This window comes from Helianthus annuus, chromosome 16, assembly GCF_002127325.2.
Source record: "Helianthus annuus cultivar XRQ/B chromosome 16, HanXRQr2.0-SUNRISE, whole genome shotgun sequence".
Taxonomy (NCBI): Eukaryota; Viridiplantae; Streptophyta; class Magnoliopsida; order Asterales; family Asteraceae; genus Helianthus; species Helianthus annuus.
In genome coordinates this window covers 6,104,704-6,109,507 of record NC_035448.2, presented here as the reverse complement: position 1 = coordinate 6,109,507, position 4,804 = coordinate 6,104,704, and the positions used below count along the sequence as shown (strand labels likewise).

General features: G+C 40.6%; 1 pseudogene; it reads left to right on the top strand.

The window, feature by feature from the left end:
• Positions 1 to 337: 337 nt before the first annotated feature.
• Positions 338 to 2,335, top strand: LOC110917051 (annotated as a pseudogene).
• Positions 2,336 to 4,804: the final 2,469 nt, after the last annotated feature.

The window sequence follows — 4,804 nt, the reverse complement described above, 5'->3', positions numbered from 1 at the left end:
CGTTGCCCCTTTGGCGTGAGTATTCAGCATGGTGTGGGGCGGGGGAGAGGGTGACTTGGCTGGCTTTAGTTGGCTGGTCCAATATGGCTAGCTTTGGTTGGCTACTTTAATTAAAAAATAATTCGCATGACTGGCCACGCCATACGCCCATACCACACCCCTTATTTTTCACCATAAGCTTGTGGATTCTACCCTCACTACGTGTCGAGCAATACTTCCAACCTGAACCCCTCCACACCCCATAGTTTGAGATGGGAACATTTTGTAATTTACAATATTGGTTTCTAGTACCAGCCACTACCTTGCTACCACTATATCTACATATCACCGTCTCAATAATCCATACCCACTCAAAACTCTTAACAAACAAAAATGACGGAACCCCAACTCCGATTCGGGATCCTGGGATGTGCTAACATAGCCCGCAAGGTATCGCGGGCTATGTTACTCTCCCCCACCCCAACACCACCATCTCCGCCATAGGCAGCCGCTCTCTCGAAAAGGCGGTCGCGTTCGCATCAGAAAACCATTTTCCGGAATCCGCTAAGGTTTACTGGACGACCCTGATGTTGATGCGGTCTATGTTCCTTTACCAACAAGCCTCCACGTGCGGTGGGCGGTTCTGGCAGCTGAGAAGAAGAAGCATGTTTTGTTAGAGAAACCGGTGGCGCTTAACGTTGGTGAACTGGATACGATACTGGCGGCTTGTGAATCCAGTGGGGTGCAGTTCATGGATGCTACCATGTGGATGCATCATCCTCGGACAGTGAAGATGAAGGAGGTTCTTTGTGATGAGCAAAGATTTGGACAGCTCAAATCGGTATTATCTGCGCTTTCTATAGTATTTGGCCGATAATAATAAGTTTGTTAAAATAGTATTTTAACTTAAAAACTTTTCAATCTAGTTAATTGTCATGCAGAACAGATTTACGCATGCCACACCAGATTTTAACTTAAAACTTTTCAATCTAGTTAAGGGCTATTTGGTAACTTTTAAATGGTTAAATGTTATCTGAACCATTAAGTGCTGAAGAGGTATGAACCATTAAGAGCCAGTATAATGCTTAACCTATTCAGAGGCAAATGTCTAACCAATTCAAATTAAAGATCTTAACCATTCAGACTCTGTATAATACTTAACTACTCAAAGACAAATGTTTGAACCATTCAGACATCTGTGCTTACGAAACAAACAGTCTGAACCATTAAGTGCTGAACCAGTAAGAAGTCTGAACCATTAAAAGACTTATTATGAGGTAAACAAACAACCCCTTACTGAGTCATGTGGCAATAGATTTGAGCATGACGCATGATATCCATGTTGTGTCAACTGTCAAGGGCCTCACAAAAGCTTATTTTTATGAAATTAATTTTCCTTTTCATGTTTAATAAATTAGTTTATTTTTTTATAAGAAAAAGGAAAATATATGATAGAGCAATGCAAACACCCAATATAATAGGAAAATACATAGACATGATTATCGTGTCTATATATCACGTATCACTAACACATGACCTATGTTACGTTTTATGGTTATCTAACAATGTTTTTAACAGGTCCAAAGCACGTTTTCGTATATAGGAGGGGATTTTCTGAAGAATGATATTCGTGTAAACCTTGATCTTGATGCCCTAGGAGCTCTTGGAGACACTGGATGGTACAGCATACGTGCCATTCTATGGGCTCATGATTACGAGCTTCCAAATACAGTTACTGCGTTTCGTGACCCTGAGTACAACGAATCAGGAGTCATCTTGTCATGTGGTGCATTTTTAAACTGGAACAAAGATGGGAAAGTCGCAACCTTTTATTCTTCGTTCCTCATGAACTTATGCATGGACATAATCGCACTAGGAACCAAAGGGAACTTTCGGGTCCATGACTTTGTTATACCGTTCAATGAAAAAGTAGGACCTTTTTATGCGGTGGCAAATTCAAGGTGGGCAGATTTGTCACTTGGGTGTATTCCTGAACCAAGTGAGTTCAAGATAGCGACTGATCTACCCCAGGAAGCGTTGATGGTGCATGAATTTGGTCGATTGGTTGCGGGAATTCGAAATGGTGAGGCTAAACCAGAGAAAAAGTGGTCGGTCATTAGCAGAAAGACCCAATTGGTCATTGATGCAGTAGTAGCTTCGATTAAGAATGGTTTCGTTCCTGTTGAGGTTCTTTACTAGAAGTCATTTACATAGTTGTATTTTGGTGTTTTAGCGTATGTAATAAAGCGTTGGTCACTTGTTTGACAAATCTAGTATCGTAGTGATGGATTCATGATTTTATTTCAATAGGTTACTTTTGGTAAATTCTCTTTAATTTTTACTATCTTTTTCTAAATTCCATAAGGTTCTTATTATTTTTCCATTTTTTTTTCTAAACGCATTGGATTCCTGAGAACCAAAAAATGTGGGCATGATCCTCCTGTGTCTTGGATACATCTTTGTCACATGCATGATAAGTGAAAAGAGTTCAATCTATTTAGTGTTGTACACTGTCACATGCACTGTCGTGCCTTCGGGCGAGTGTTCACGGGCTTCGGGCCTAGGTGAGGGTTTTCCCCGGTTCGGAAGGCGACTGTATCCCGATGTGGTGAATTTCGCCAGTAGCCCATTTGAAGGATTCGTTGGCCGTTAAAAAAAAAAAACAATGTCACATGCATGATGCGTAAAAAGAGTTGTGTCTATTTAATGTTGTACAAATTAATGACAAGACCATGCATGTGGTCTAAATTCTAGTGTCTTGCAATGCATCAATAGAGTCAAGTTGAATTGGAAGACGATGAAAATGTGTGGAAAACTTACAAGAAAATTTTGTCAAATTTTCTGAATATAAACAAATAAATTAAGAACATATTAAAGAAGATATCTTTATGTGATTATTTATATAACAACCCTCGGTAAAACCGACATCCTCATAATAATTCTGATACCCTAATATATCTCTAAATATATCCATGTGTTTTTATATGTACCCCTTATGTGAAAACCGTGCCCTCGAACTAGATTATATAATATAAAATAAATAGAAATAATAATAGTTAAGTTGAGGCGGGCCGCATGGGCCTCACCTCAAACTTAACGCGGGCCGCGCGAGTAGGTAACCAGAATTCACCAAAACCTTAGGCTCAAGCGGGCCGCGAACATGGTGGGATAAGTCCATGCGGGCCGCGAGTGTTCGGAATTGTGGCATGACCCGGTGATGACACGTGTCCAACTCGTGTCGAAGCTATGCGCTGACCGGACCAAGCTACGCGTTGACCACTTGTTGACGCGGGCCGCGTAGACTTGGCCTAAACTCGACGCGGGCCGCGTGGGAGTCCAATTACAGCCCTATATAAGAAGGCAACGGGCTTTCGGTTTTCGTCGCTCACTTTCTTTCGTTCTTTCTAAATTTCTGTAGTAGTGTTACTATAGCCGGGCATTATACCCCCTAAAAATAGCGAGGTTCTGCTACGATGTAAGTATTATAACCCCTGGAGACGTATTAGATACGCTGCCCGATTGATCTAGGGTTCCGTAACGGCTGTCGTGGTTCTGCCCGACGTAGTCGTTGGAATGCCGTCTCGGGGAGAGTATTACTAATGTTAAAATGGGTTATTATACTAACACACGTGCATTTGTGTAATTTATAGATTATCTCCAGGAAACCCTTACGAAAAACCTAAAACAGCAATGTGAGTTAATCTTCTTTTTATATGCTCATTTTTGTGAGTAAACCTTTTGTTGAATGTTTTTACAAAACCTCACTTAATTAAATATATACAAAGCAGTTATTGAGTATTTGTAAAGAATACAATTATAGTGGGTATGTTGGGGTTTTGTATACAAAATTGGTTACTGGCGTGGTAACATCCCATAAGTTGAGTATGACCGTACCACTGATGTTAATTGTGATGTCTTGGATACAAATGTAATTGCGGATGTGCCCTCAATACTGCAAATTGGTTTTTACTCAAACTTGATTAAACTGGGATTCACTCACCAGTATTTCCCACTGACAAAATGTTTTTAAAACGCGTTTCAGGTAACAAAATGTGAAAGCCAAATAGAAGCCAGCTGGACAGCACTGAAGGCTTGGAAAAGTGGCAATAAAGTTACCTAAGAATAAAATGGATGTTTTTATTCAAATAAATAGGATGTATTCCTATGAAACGTGTGTATTGAAAACTTGGGTTTTTTACCCATATGTTTAATGTTATAAACATGGTGGTTTACTCTGATTAAAATATTTCCTAACTACGATCCTGATGAAAATTTCCGCTGCCAAATTGGATAAATAAATGTGATACCACCGAAACTGGCTCACGGCCGCCCGTTCCCGGGAGATAGGGATCGGGGGTTGTGACAGGAGGTGGTATCAGAGCTATGCCACTGATTCAGCCACAGAAGTGTTCTGCTGACATCAAAATTCAAAGCGTTAGGAAATAAATTATGGAAATACGTGTATAAATTGTATTTCTTGCTATGTGTTATCTGACTATTTGTTAGTTTACAGTATGAGTGACCAAGGACCTTCTGACGCCTATCGTCAACTGTCTGGTTCGCCTAGGAGCGAAGGCACCTCCTCTTCTCAGCCTGCCCTCTCAGGGTATTCTGCTGACACAGAAGAAGGGATCTTTGTGTTTAAGGCTCAGTCTGAAGAGCCATTTCCTCAGAAAAAGAGGGGATGGTTCAGTAGGGGAACGCACGAGCGTAGAAAAAGAATGAAAAAGTTGCAGGAACAGCGAGTGTTAGCCGCAGCAAAAAGAGAAACTGATGCTTATAATCAGGATATGCTCAATAGGGGTATCGCTAATATCCATATTTT